Source organism: Pinus tabuliformis, chromosome 4_2 (genome assembly GCF_031772625.1).
Source record: "Pinus tabuliformis cultivar Carrire ecotype Pingquan chromosome 4_2, CPIR1, whole genome shotgun sequence".
Lineage (NCBI taxonomy): Eukaryota > Viridiplantae > Streptophyta > Pinopsida > Pinales > Pinaceae > Pinus > Pinus tabuliformis.
Genome location: NC_142304.1, coordinates 1,058,142,604 through 1,058,157,073, shown reverse-complemented (window position 1 = coordinate 1,058,157,073; position 14,470 = coordinate 1,058,142,604). Strand labels below are relative to the sequence as shown.

Below are 14,470 nucleotides of genomic sequence, written 5' to 3'. Positions count from 1 at the left end.
ATCTGAAATGTCCTATCACAACAGATTATAACAGCAGGAAATCTGATGTGTTAAATCACAGAACCAATTCAGTTTTGATTTTTGTAACTATGGTGGGTCTTCATAATGTATATTTGAGTCATTAATATATTTGTAAGCATGTTCTTCATGCTAGATACAAAAATAAAATATTTGTAGACGTTCTTCATGTCGGTTGAAAAAAGGAAGAAAATTTGAATTTTTAGAATTGAATTTGGTAAAATCGTCCCTCCTCCTAGTTCAAGTCAGCTCCATGAGATCAAATCGGCCCTAATGTAAAGACGCACCCATTCGTTAAGGCAAAAGGCTATATATAGAACTTGTCTTCCTCACCTTTGAGTCTTTGACACACGATTCGGATCGTTTTGTTCAAGGGCTTCTGAGGCAGAAACAGGGTCGAATATGAGGCAAGAATACAAGAAGAATCTAAGGAGACTGAAGGGTGAATTTGATCTCTGTGATAGCTGTCTGTTGAAGGTCAAATCTCTGTGTTGGTTGATCAAATTCCTGAAGTGTTATTCTGTGGATGGGCCAAAATTTCTGAGGAAGTAATGTCTGTTGAAGGGAGAAGAACCAAACTTGCTTAGAGGCTGAATTTATGTCGTTGCTGAAGCAGATCGGAGCCAATTGACTTGATTAGCAGGATGGACCAGGTTTGACCTAGTTATTGACAAAGATATATCTTTGTTGATATGAAGAATTTCTCTATTGAAAAAGGTTGCTGGGTTTTTCCCATGTGGGTTTTCCTATGGTAAACTATTGTGTTTCTTTGTGTGGCTGTCTCTTCACGATCCTATGGTTATAGATGCTAATTGGTTGATGTCTTCTTTGTAATTGTTTAATAATGAAATGATGGACACGATTGAGAAAAGAAGTAAATTATTAGAAACAATTATCAGTATAGAAGATCTATTAAAAAATCAACATTTAGTTATATGTTATGTCAAATCAACATGAACAAGGCTGAAATCTAATCAATCAAAAATATAACATTACCAAAAAATTAACTCCGCAGGTAACAATATTTGGGCACTTGAAAACTTCATATATATATATATAAATGAAAGATGAAGTAAATACCACAAAGTTGGTACAAGTCAAGTGCTCGAAACTCTAACTATATATATGTGTGTGTGTGTGTGCGTGTATATATATATATAAAAGATGAAGTAAATACTACAAAGTTGGTACAAGTCAACCTCTCCGAACCCTAACTAGGAAATGTTGGAAATACTGAGAGGGGGGTGAATCAGTATTTCACTTGCAATAAGTTATTTTCTTACTTAAAAATCTAGAGCATTATAACAAAACAAAAACTAACATCACATCAAAGATAGTACACAAGATTTATCTTCACAAAGCACTGTATTATGTACGATGTACATTTACCAGTTAAACCTGGAAGGAAGTGCAAGACTCCCAGAGAAGTTAATGCTTCCAATGTCTGAAGAGATTTGCAAACAAAATCTGCTGGAGTCTTCAGTCTCGACTCTCCAGTACAATATCCAAGTTCCAACCAATGTCACTTCTGCAGCTTTCACCGCCATCATACTGCAACTATCAATTCTGCCATCATCAAAACACTGTTGCTGCAACTGCCCAAATCCTCTTTGCTGCTTTACTGCTTCCTCTGCTCCTCAATTGCTCCAATTGTCATGCATCATCAAAATCATCACAAATCACTCACACTGGTGCTGCATCAGCTGTGCAAGTCCTCTTCATCACTACCTCTGTTCAACTTGATACACACACTGCTCAAGAGTCCAGTCGCTGCTGCTATCATCTACATAGTCTTTGCAGAATAAACAGTTCACTGAAGTGATACTCCAATGCCATCTGCTGCTCATAGTCTACTCTGTTCTTCAAGGGTCAATATTTATCAGTGTGAAACAAGATTACTGCAAGTCACTGTCTTTAAATGATCAACGAGTCAATTTAATTTAGATGAGTCCATAGAATCTGTCAACTCATACAACTCTGTGAGAGTACAGTAATGAGTGCTGTACTGTTGAGTGTCAATGAAATATCATCAGGCTTTTACTGGATCACATCTAGATTCAATAGGTTCACTTTAAAAACTATATTATCTTAATCAATATGCTGTCAACAATTCTGTTTCCAGATCAGACTTCTTGCCATAACCAAATTACGTCAGAGATGCAATTAAGGTCAATATTGTTGTCATATCTGCATTTAAGTCACTGGGTTACAGTTATAGAATTCTTCACTTGTGTTTACGCTCAGCTTCTCATGTCATGACAACAGGCTACAAGATTTGATTTGTTATGCAAATGTAATGTCCCTTTCGGGAATTTTGTGGTATTTTTCTGAGAATTTTCTTTATAAAATTTTATGCCGATATTTTTTGCCGAAAACCAATGAGATTATACCAAAATGCACCAGTAAATAAGAACCCAGAAATTATACAAGCACAGCAAAGACATTGACAATTTGCAGAAGTAAACCAGAAACACAAATAACATCAGGAAATGCAGCACAAGGAATGACTCAACTTCATTTATTATAATACATCATGCAGAGCACAACTGGAAATATCTGAGACAAAAATAGGAAAGATGATAGCTGAGTGGACCTCCAAATATTCTGCCGCTATGCTGATCCTGATCCCTCAAAACTCCACAACAACTGCACTCTCCCTCCAACAACAGCTGCCACTGAATCAACTAAAAGACGATGAAGCACAAATTGAGGACCTGAATGATCCTCACTCTAATATCCCTGAAGCTTTATGAAACTCTTGGATGAAGTCTCCTCAAAGAGAGTTGGGTTTTTGTCCAACACTCAATAGCATACCCGAGGGTTATTGTCCTGGCGCTAGAGAAGTTGAGAACTAGGTTCTCCAAACCTCGACAATAGAAAATATCAACAATCCAAGATGTCCTCAAATGGTTTCCTCCTCCTCTTTTTTATAGATATGATGGACCCCTCTAGAAGCCTTTAATTTATTATTAGTTTAATCACTCGTACCTTTTACCTCTTTTTATTTTAATTAAAATACCTTCTTAATTCGGGAAAATGGTAAATCAGCCACCATTCCTCCTCAGGGCACCGAAAGTCACTTCCCACCATCTCATCCTATAAATCTTTTCATTCTGGTTCCAACAAGTTACACTAAGGTGTTCCGTCAAGTATTCCTTCCGTAATGCCACCTTAAGCGTAATTAATTGAGTTAGGCTCCATAATAACCCTGTTTTCCGAAAGTTGTCGGAATGCAACAAAACAAAGACAAGTTGTGCAGATGATGGAATATGGCAAAAGAATGCCATCAGATCCCAAAGAAACTCCTCAAACCCCATAAAGCCCTCTAGAAGCTCCGGGACCCGCTGATGGAGTAAACATGCTCCTATGACCCAGCTGCTTCCAACCATGGAAGTTCATCCCGACCATGCCATAAGGGAAACCTGAAAAGGAACATGACATCAAAACATGTAACTTCTGCAAGAATGCACAGGTATACAAAACACCTAGATTACTTCTCTGCTTGTGGACACACACTGTATCAAAAGCACACTGTCTTTAAGATATTTGGCAGACTCAGACTGTACTTCATGCGTATCTGATTGCTCTCCAAGCTTGCAACCCATCACGTACACATTCTCACAACTTAATCACGCAATTACATTATCGATAAAGATTGAACTGTGCCTTATGTGCGTTGTTAAATTCAGATCACATATGCAGAAGATCATGTGCTTCAATTTCTGTCGTGGAACTGTTTCAGACAGAATCCTCCTTAGTCGTGACCATAAAAGACATGCCTTAGAACATTTCCAGGATTCGACCTCTCAAACTTTAGACTTTAACAACAACAATTTGCCTTTGCCATCTGTCTTTAATCATGTGCTTTTCACTGCTCAAAGATGTAGGCTATAATAGATATTGCAATGAAACACTACTAGTTAAGTTCCTTCATTGTAAGGGTTGTATCAAGGATAGATATTTAGTCATTGTGATGAACCTTCAATTCTGCCTTCTACCAAAGGAGTACTGTGGCTTTCTTCCAGGAATAGAGCTTTAATTTGAACTTCTTGTGCTACAACAAATAGAGGCCGGCTTCAATTATGCCTGTGAGTGTGACTGTGTATGGATAGTATCAAAATCCTTGTCTTGCAGACCTGAAAAGAATTGTCAATAGTTCATACCCAGAATTCAGAACTCTTTGCTGATCTGAGTAGGAGTACTTCTTAATTTTGTCATAAGTTTCTATGCTAAAAAGGCCAATGAGTTATTTCAATGGAAAACACACCCTCGCTTGCCTTACATACCGCAGGATTGAAACCAAAAAAAATTCTGCAGAAGCTTTAGATCCACAAGGGAGAAAGGTTTTCACAAGTATTTATGTGTGTCCACTGTAGGCAAAGCTTCTCCTTTTGGCTAGACTTAAATCTCATCAAGAATCCACATAAAAGCCATAGATAATCAAGCCGCAGAGATGTAGGTTCTTTGATGTCCTTCACTGGCCCTGAAATTGATGCCCTAATGAGGACCGAAGAACAGAGCTTTGCCCTAAACAGTGTAATGCTCAGAGACTAAGTGAACAGATCAGTCCAAAAGTGCAACTTAAGCTTTCTGGGTGTGTGTCTTAATCTTTCACAGGGTTGGCAGGGTTAAAAGATCAGTCTCCTTCAATGTTACCTGCGAAAGAAGGAAAATGGCCGATGAATCACCGTAACCCCAAAAAAATAAACTCAAAAAGAAATTTCCAAAAGCTTCGCTCCAGAACTTGAATGGGTTGCAGAGATATCACAGGCCACAGAGACATCAGAAGATCCATACCCAATTCAAAAAACTGCAGATGCTTAGAGAAATATTTCTCAGCACACAATCACATTTTGAAAATAACGTGTTTATATAGTCGTGGAGAGAGGTATGAGCAATGTTTAAAACTCCGACTTCGGTTCGGAAACGGCCGAGGGTCGGCTCTGATTCCGACTCCAACTCGGTATCAACTCAGCCTGTTTGATTTAAATGACTTAGTCGTTGTAAAAAATATATTAATATTTATTGTTTTATAAAAAACATAAATTTAAAGATTTTCATTCATCTTTCCAAACACAAAGCTTTAGAATATAGAGAAAAGACAACATATGATCAAAGTAGGCTCATGAATATATCCAGTATATCAAATTGGCACTTAGTGCACTGTGCAATACAAAGTTCATAATTAGCCACCAATGCTAGGATTCTTTTCTGCCTCAGCCTAAGGACAATCACTAGACTACAACAACAATAATACCAATTCTTTGCCCCTAATGAAGTCTCAAAATCCTTGATTTAATTCTGGTCAAGCTCCAAAACAATTAGAGGTAAATATGTATTTATTAGTCCATTGCTAGAACGTTTGCCTTTTTAAAAACATTGTATGGCTCAATGCATTGTTTCAGTTTTCTAATTCATGCCACTAGGATAACCATACTTCGGCCTTGTAATTTTCAAAACTTTCTCACAGCGATAGATTGCTTTAGGGCTATAAATATGCAATAAACAACAACCCAATTACAAGGCCACAGAGACATCAGAAGATCCATACCCAATTCAAAAAACTGCAGATGCTTAGAGAAATATTTCTCAGCACACAATCACATTTTGAAAATAACGTGTTTATATAGTCGTGGAGAGAGGTATGAGCAATGTTTTAAAACTCCGACTTCGGTTCGGAAACGGCCGAGGGTCGGCTCTGATTCCGACTCCAACTCGGTATCAACTCAGCCTGTTTGATTTAAATGACTTAGTCGTTGTAAAAAATATATTAATATTTATTGTTTTATAAAAAACATAAATTTAAAGATTTTCATTCATCTTTCCAAACACAAAGCTTTAGAATATAGAGAAAAGACAACATATGATCAAAGTAGGCTCATGAATATATCCAGTATATCAAATTGGCACTTAGTGCACTGTGCAATACAAAGTTCATAATTAGCCACCAACGCTAGGATTCTTTTCTGCCTCAGCCTAAGGACAATCACTAGACTACAACAACAATAATACCAATTCTTTGCCCCTAATGAAGTCTCAAAATCCTTGATTTAATTCTGGTCAATCTCCAAAACAATTAGAGGTAAATATGTATTTATTAGTCCATTGCTAGAACGTTTGCCTTTTTAAAAACATTGTATGGCTCAATGCATTGTTTCAGTTTTCTAATTCATGCCACTAGGATAACCATACTTCGGCCTTGTAATTTTCAAAACTTTCTCACAGCGATAGATTGCTTTAGGGCTATAAATATGCAATAAACAACAACCCAACCATTGATATGTAGGAGGTGGAACAACTTTTGACCAATGTGCTTCAGGGGTTTTGTCAAAGAGTTGAGCCGGCTGAGTTGTTACCGAGCCGACTGAGTCATTACCGAGTCGGCCGAGTTGTTACTGAGTCAACTGAGTCAATGACTAGCTCGGTAACAACTCAACTAGCCGTTCCGTTTCGGCCACTGAGCCAACCCGACCAGGCATTGGCTTGGTTTGACTCGGTCGAGTCAGAGTTGACTCTGCCGTTTTTTAAAACAATGGGTATGAGAGCCCAGTCGAGTTAGGGTTTAGAGGGAGACCCACCAAAAAGTAAAATTAATATTACGATTTAAGTCAATCATAAGGATCGACTCATTCTAGCCGACCCTCAAAATAGTCGATCCTCAATTTGAAACTAAATTTAAAAAAAGTGCCAAATATTTGGGCCCACTTTGAATAGGAGGGGAATATAATTTTAGAATAATTGAGCCAATGCTTAGGACCCATGTTCATAAGATTAATCTAATCTTTATACCCTTTTCTTTTAATTTTGAGTTTAGGACCATGAATTGATAAATCCTTTTATCATTCATCATAAAGGTTGACAACTTGACACCTTTTATAAACACCCTATATAACATCATTTAATTTAATTAATGACAAAAACCCCATCTTTACTTAGCCATTGCCACGTCATCACTCTTGGTGCCACATCATCACACAATCAATGTTATATATATATATATATAATAATAATACACATAATGTAAAACAATAATAATGATAAATAATGATTAATTAGTAACTAGTTAATGAAAAGGAATGTCTCCAAGGACATAACAGTTGGTGAAGAGGGCCAAGGGTATATAAGCAAACCCTCACTCTCATTGTAATCATCACATCAATTCTTTTATAATATTCAATATACATTTACTTGTCCTACTATGGATGTTTACATCTTCCAAGTCTTTTGAAGATTACTCCGCTGTGTTGGAAAAAGTAACTATGTTCGGTCTTCAATAATGTACTTGAGTCATCATATAATGTACTTGTCAAAAGAATAAAGAAAAGAATTATTATTATTATTATTATTGTGACTTATTAAAGCATGGGTTGTTGATTTGGGGTAGCATCGGATGTGCTCTAGGCACGGAATTTGGTGGAGAGGTTGGGGCACACAAGATCTCCAATAACTAGAAAGGGTTTGGGCAGATTCTAAACAAATCAGGAGATATTAAAGTAATTAATATTTTTAATGGAGTCCCTAAGTCTAAACTTAGGGAAGCTAAAATATTAATGTGTATTAATATGAATCTGTGTTAGAGTGGTCCAAAAGACGTGGATCAAGCCAGATCTAATCTTAGTCGTAGATTAGGGACTTAATCTCGGCCGTTGAGATGTCAACAGGAAAAGTATAAGAGGAGGCTTAAGGGTCACTTGGAGAGTATGCCAGAGGATCAATGATTCTATTCTCTAGAGCGGGGTTTGCTAAGAGAGATAGAATCAGTGATCAGGAGAGCAGTTGAGGGGCATTGAGTACATAGAAACAGAGAAGGCAGAGATTGTGTCGGGAGAGCAGCGCAACAACCAAAGAGGGTGATGCAGAGCCAACAAGGGCTCAAGCAGGGCCGCGCAAAGACAACGAAGTGTTGCGCAGAGCACCAGAGGGGCCAGCACAATTGACGTAGAGGCTCCTAGAGCTGACGCAGGGCCTCCTGGGGTTGACGCATGCCTAGAAAGGCTGACGTAGGGCTAGCGTGAGACAGAGGGGTTGACACAGTCCAGTTTGGGCAGACGCTGGGGTTGCAGAGCAATTTTGTGCTGAGGAGCTGCTGGAAGGGTTTTCCGGGGTTTCAGCTAGGAGATTTCTCTCAAACTGTTAGGTATAGCTGCTAAGAAAATTCTTTGTTGGGTAGGCCAGTTTCGGCACCCAGATTGTACTTTGATATTGCTTTATAAGAAAACCCTCAGATAGCTGCACCGATTTTCCCGCATTGGGTTTTTCCGAGGACATTGGTCCAAAAATAATGGTGTCATGTGGTGTGTTTATTCTTGTTTCTTTTAGTTGCTAATCTGTAATATGTTGAACATGCACTGGTGTTTATTTTCAGTATTTACTTTGTAAATAACTTGTTAAAGAAAAATAACAAGTAGGTAGGAATAAATCAGAAAAAGTGCATGAAGGGTTTCTAAACTAAGTAAACTTAGAAACTTCAACATGGTATCAGAGCGAGGTTGCAGATCACAGGAGGACTAAAAGACATCAACCAAGCGAAGCAATAGCAACAGAAAACAATTTTCACGAGGTGACAAACGCTGTTTTTAGTAGCATAGAAGCCAAGGAAGTGTGATGCAAAGCCAACCAATGCCACGCAGAGGAAGCCGGGAACTGCGCAGAGCCTCAGAGAGGCTAGCGTTGCTGACCCAGAGGGCTGACGCAGAGCCAACTTGGGGCAGAGAGGGGCTGACGCAATTCACAGAGAGGTAGTTGCTAGAGTCTAGAAGGTTGCAGAAGTATTGCAGAGTGGAGCTGGTGAGGTATTGTAGTCAGAATAGTACCTGACAGAGCAAGGCCAGAGGAGTTGTTACCGAGGATTTCTAGGCGAGGAACCTGGATCAACAGTGCAGTTGCACAAGACGATCAGAGTAGGGGACATCTCGATAAGCGGTAGAAGTATTTCCAGGAGGGAAATCAGGACTCAGAGGGAGTCCAGAAGAGAACTTCCAAACGGGAAGTAGAGACTCAGAGGAGTCGAACATAGAACTTCCAGGAGGGAAGTAGAGGAGCGTCATGGCACTACACGGGGTAAGAGACCAGGATAGGCTGGACGGAGCATCGAACTTCATAGTTTGGAAGGCCAGAATCTTATCAGTGCTTGACAAGAATCGTGTCAAGAACTTCGCCTTGAAGGTAATAGCTGTCCTAGTCGACCCCAATGAAAATGAAAGGTACAAAGATGCGATGGCGAGGGCCAAGTGCATTATCCTTGACGGGGTCAAGGATCATGTGGTACCACATATAGTTGAGAAGGAAACGGCATTTGAGATGTGGGAGGCTCTCAAGAACCTGAACCAACATACTTTTGTGCAGAGACGAATGCTGCTCGAGAACCAGATGAGGTCGTATTAGATGAAGAAGGGTCAATCGATTGACACCTTCCTTGGAGGACTGAATGAGATCCTAGACTAGTTGACTGCTATAGGAGCGACACCAGATCAGGAGCTTATGGTGAGGACAACCCTGAATGCTGTCTCAGAAGATTGGGAAGTGTTTATCCTGGGTAGAGGGACTCTCCTACCTTGGGACGAGATGTGGGCAGCTCTTCACCAGGAAGAGATCAGACGGCAGTTGAAGACAGGTAGCAACAACAAAGGGATCAAGGTCAAGTAGGAGGAGGAGGATGTGGCCCTAGCATCTGAGGGAAAGCAGGAGAAGCGGAAGAAGGAAGATCTCTCCAAGATCAAGTGCTTCCATTGTGGGGAGATGGGTCATTATGCGACCCAGTGCCCGAGGAAGAAGAGTAAGGGAGAGTCTTCCGAGACTAAGGCAGCGCCAACATGGGCAGAGAAGGAAGTTTTGACAGACGATGATTATGCCATGAGTGCACACGCGCCACTTGAGCGGAAGTGGGGAGACATCGAGCTGTAGTCAGGCGGACTACAGGTGATGAGGGGCAGGATCCTTGAGGTACCCAACCTCTTGGATTAGACCTTGCTACGGGAGCCCCGACGAGTAGCAGGATTGGCTGAGTGGGTAGAGACGGATGCGGATGGAGCGACAGAGAGAGCTATAGTGCAGGAGTCCCAAGACAACGCAGAGCTAGCAGGCTGCAGCAGTGCGAGAGGCACAAGAGTGTTGCACTAGTGCAGGAAGGCACAGAGAGGTGTGCAACGGTGCGAGATGCAGGGAGTTGTTGCAGCAGCGCAAAGGTCAGAGAGGGAGCACTTGTCAATGACAGAGGGAGCTTCAACATTAGTGGGTGTTTCTAGCCCAACAGGGAGGTTAGATTGTGAGATCAGTTACTGACTTCTCAGTAACTGAGTTGCAGTGCAGCAGTGGGCAACAAAATGCAACATGATGAGAGGGGTGCAGTGTTGGGAGAAAGGACCAGCAGCAACACGAATGTAGAGGGAGCTGTCGTACAGAATGATGGGCAACAGTACAGGAGGCAGCAGTGCAGAGGCTGGTGGGCAGGAAGGCCTAGCATCAGCACAGGAACTGATGCCGGATGATCAGAGTGATACTCAGTGAGGAGTATTGCTAGAGCACAGTCCTTGCTAATAGGGAGTGTTGATTTGGGGTAGCATCGAATGTGCTCTAGCCACGAAATTTGGTGGCGAGGTTGGGGCACATGAGATCTCCAATACCCAGAAAGGGTTTGGGCAGATTCTTAACAGATCATGAGATATTAAGATAATTAATATTTTTAATGGAGTCCCTAAGTCTAAACTTAGGGAAAATAAAACATTAATGTGTGTTAATATGAATCTGTGTTAGAGTGGTCCAAAAGAAATGGATCAAGCCAGATATAATCTTAGCCATTGATTAGGGACTTAATCTCGGCCATTGAGATGTCAACAGGCAAAGTATAAGAGGAGGCTCTAGGGTCACTTGGAGAGTACTCTAGAGGACCAGTCATTCTATTCTCTAGAGCGAGGTTTGCTAAGAGAGATAGAATCAGTGATTGGGAGAGCAGTTGAGGGGCATTGAGTACAGAGAAGGCAGAGATTGTGCCGGGAGAGCAGCATAACAGCCAAAGAGGGTGACACAGAGCCAGCAAGGACTCATGCAAGGCCACACAGAGGTAGCCAAGTGCTGCGCAGAGCACCAGAGGGGCCAGCGTAGCTGACGTAGAGGCTCCCAGAGCTGATGCAGGGCCTCTTGGGGCTGATGCAGGCCTAGAAAGGCTGACGTCGGGCCAATGTGAGACAAAGAGGGGTTGACACAATCCAGTTTGGGCAGACACTGGGGTTGCAGAGCAGTTTTGTGCTAAGGAGTTGCCGGAAGGGTTTTTCGGGGATTTAGCCAGGAGATTTCCCTCAAACTGTGAGGTATAGCTGCTAAGGAAATTCTTTGTTGGTTAGGCCAGTTTTGACACCCAGATTGTACTATGATATTGCTTAATAAGAAAACTCTCAGATAGCTGCACCGATTTTCCCGCATTGGGTTTTTCTGTGGACATTGGTGCAAAAATAATGGTGTCATGTGGTGTGTTAGTTCTTGTTTCTTTTAGTTGTTGATCTGTAATATGTTGAACATGCACTAGTGTTTATTTTCAGTATTTACTTTGTAAATAACTTGTTAAAGAAAAATAACAAGTAGATAGGAATAAATCAGAAAAAGTGCATGAAGGGTTTCTAAACTAAGTAAACTTAGAAACTTCAACATGGGTTTCATGCTTGGGTCACCATGTTTTAGGTCAAAGTCCCCATTGAGGACTTCCAGGATTTATTCTGAGTCTATAGAATTATTGTACATTTAAAGAGACCCTTCTTGGGCTTTTGAATCATGTAAAAAGGTTTATTATTGAGTCAAATATGAATTATGAACCTCCACACCATGTCAGCCTAAAGGAAAATCAAGTCGGCCTAAGGCCCTATTCGACCCCACAAGACTATAAAAGGAAAGACATCGAATTCATTTGTAGCGTCACTTCTCATCAAGTTAGAATTCTCTCTATAGGGTAGAAGTGCGACGTGGGTAGTTGGGAAAGTTTGTTGCCGGGAAGCCAAAGTGAATGCATGTTTGGGTGAGTCTAAGAAGTCAAGGAAAATCGAAATTTTGGTGGTGGTCTCTCTCTGTTTCGTGCTTTGGATTGGGAGATCGAAGTCTTCCAAGTTGAACTGTTGTCGGACGCTGTTAGCTGCTGCATAGTCGAAGTTGCTGGGAAGAGGCCAATCTTTTGGAGTCTAACTTGGTGTGGAGGGAAGGTTTGGTCTTGGTCTAGGGTGAAGAGTCTCAAAGAATACTATTGAAAGGAAGAATTACTTTGACTGGGTTTCCCCTCGAGGGGGGTTTTGCCCTGGCATGTGCCTACATCTTGTGTCCATTGTTTTATGTGCTGTTTCTTTTGGTAATTTCTTGATGAACTAAAGAAAGAAGATATAAAGAATCGTAACAATAAGAAACATCACAAGTAATTATCAAAATCAAGAAAATCTTTACTACCTTTTTGATTTGTCAACATGGTGTCAAAGCTTTGGTGAAGAAAGAAGAAAAAGGCAGATCCATTCATAGGCAGTGTCTTAGGGAAGGAGTCTACTATATTTGAATAGGATGTCTAACTCTATCAAGGGTGAGAACAAGCTTGAAGGAGCATCTAATTTCAGATCCTGGAAGAAGAGGATTGACCTAATCCTCGAGAAGAACAAGGTGCTGGACTTGGTAAAAGGAAATGTAAAGAAGCCTACTGAAGAAGCCAGTGATGCCGACAAAGCGAAATTCAGGGATCTAGAATTGGTGGCTATGACTCTAATGGTAGAAGGGATAAAAGACAATATTGTCCCATTCATAGCTAACATCGATCATGCTCAAGGGATGTATGAAGCCTTGTCGAAGTTGTTCACTATTAAGAACATTGGTCAAGTAGCAAGTTTGAAGATGAGCTGAGGACTTTAAAAATGACTAAAGAAGATACTGTGGCAACCTTCTTTGTGAAGAGAGCTAGACTTAGGGATGATCTCTTGGCCATCGATGAGATTGTTCCATACAAAGAACTTGTGATCACTGCTCTATTAGGATTGCCACCCTTGTGGGGTTCTTTTGCTGCAGGTCTCAACAGTTGGAGGAAGCCCCCAACAATTCTCAAAGATAAGTATCTCATGTCTTTTCAGTTTTGGGTTCATGTATTCATTTAGTTTTGATTATATTAAATACTAATCACCTTTCTCCCTCTATTGTCTTGGTTAGGGAAAACATCTACAAGAAGGAGGATCTCTCAAGACAAGGTTAGTCAAGAAACAAATGCATGCTTTGAATACATTGATTGAAAGGATTATTCATTTGATGATCCATTACTAACTATGTTATGACTAGTTGTATTGAATCTTAGTGATTCTTGTTTGGGTGATTCATCTCTTGATAAATCTACCCACCCCACTCATATTCTTGATTGATTATGTAGAACCCTAGACAGGTTCAGGAAAACCCTAACCGAAGGGTATGCTAATGTGAATGCTTGAAATCCTAAGCTGCTTAGGGTAATTGTGAAATGCTAGTTGAATTTTTATTGATGATGTCTTGTTTGGAATTTTGAAGTGATCTGGAAATCCTAACTTGTTAGGGTTGAATGATGACGTCTAAAATCCGAAACCTTTGAAGTCTTGGTAATGTTGGGTTTGCTATCTTTCTACATTGGAACCCTAGCTCATTGGGGATTGGTGGAATGTGCGATTCTATATTGGAACCCTAGCTTATGAGGGTTGGTTGAACCTGTGAGCAAGACCCTTACATTGTCTTAGAATTGATTTACTTGGTATGTGTGTGTTGACTGATCAAACCCTAGTATAATCAAAATGATTGTGTGTCTAACTCTTATTTGATATTGTTGTAAAGTTGGGTTTGACTAACAGATGATATGAAGTATATTTGCATCATGATAAAATCTAGGCATATATAGATATATCCTTTCGGTTGAAATCCTAGGTTGGTCTGGTCAAGATGTATTAATGTTGTTGGACATATGGTATGCTTATGTATGGTTATGGATTCCTAGATATGTGTTGACCTAGTCATTGATGGTCATGAGTTTTTGGATTTAATGGAAGTCCTTGTCTGACATTCTGGGATGATGATATCTGGAATCTAGGGTGTTGTAGCTAAACCCTAGTGAAGTTAATTGTCTAGTATGAAATGCAACAATCTGAGAACTATACATGTAATGATTGTTGAGATTGTGGAAATGGAATTCTAAAGTTTTGGAATTAAACCTTAGTCAAAGTAAAATCTCTGAAATATGATGGTTTGAGATTTGCATAAGATTGTTGAATTCTAGGGTTTGGAGTTGAACCTTAGTCGAAATAGAAATCTCTAATATATGATGATTTGATATTTGTGAAGAGATTGTTGAAATTGGTTTTTTTGGTTGAGTTTGATGATTAATCGAAAATCTAGGGTTTGCAACCCTAGACAGTGACTGATTGATGGTTGATTGAAAAATCTAGGGGCTTGGAACTAACCCTAGTGGAAGTTGGTCAGG

At 40.2% G+C, this 14,470-nt stretch overlaps 1 protein-coding gene across 5 annotated transcripts in view; it reads left to right on the top strand.

The window, feature by feature from the left end:
- The window catches only part of LOC149173237 (UDP-glycosyltransferase TURAN-like), a 346,788-nt gene that overhangs the window by 87,495 nt on the left and 244,823 nt on the right, over positions 1-14,470 (top strand). The gene's annotated exons all lie outside the window — the stretch shown is intronic.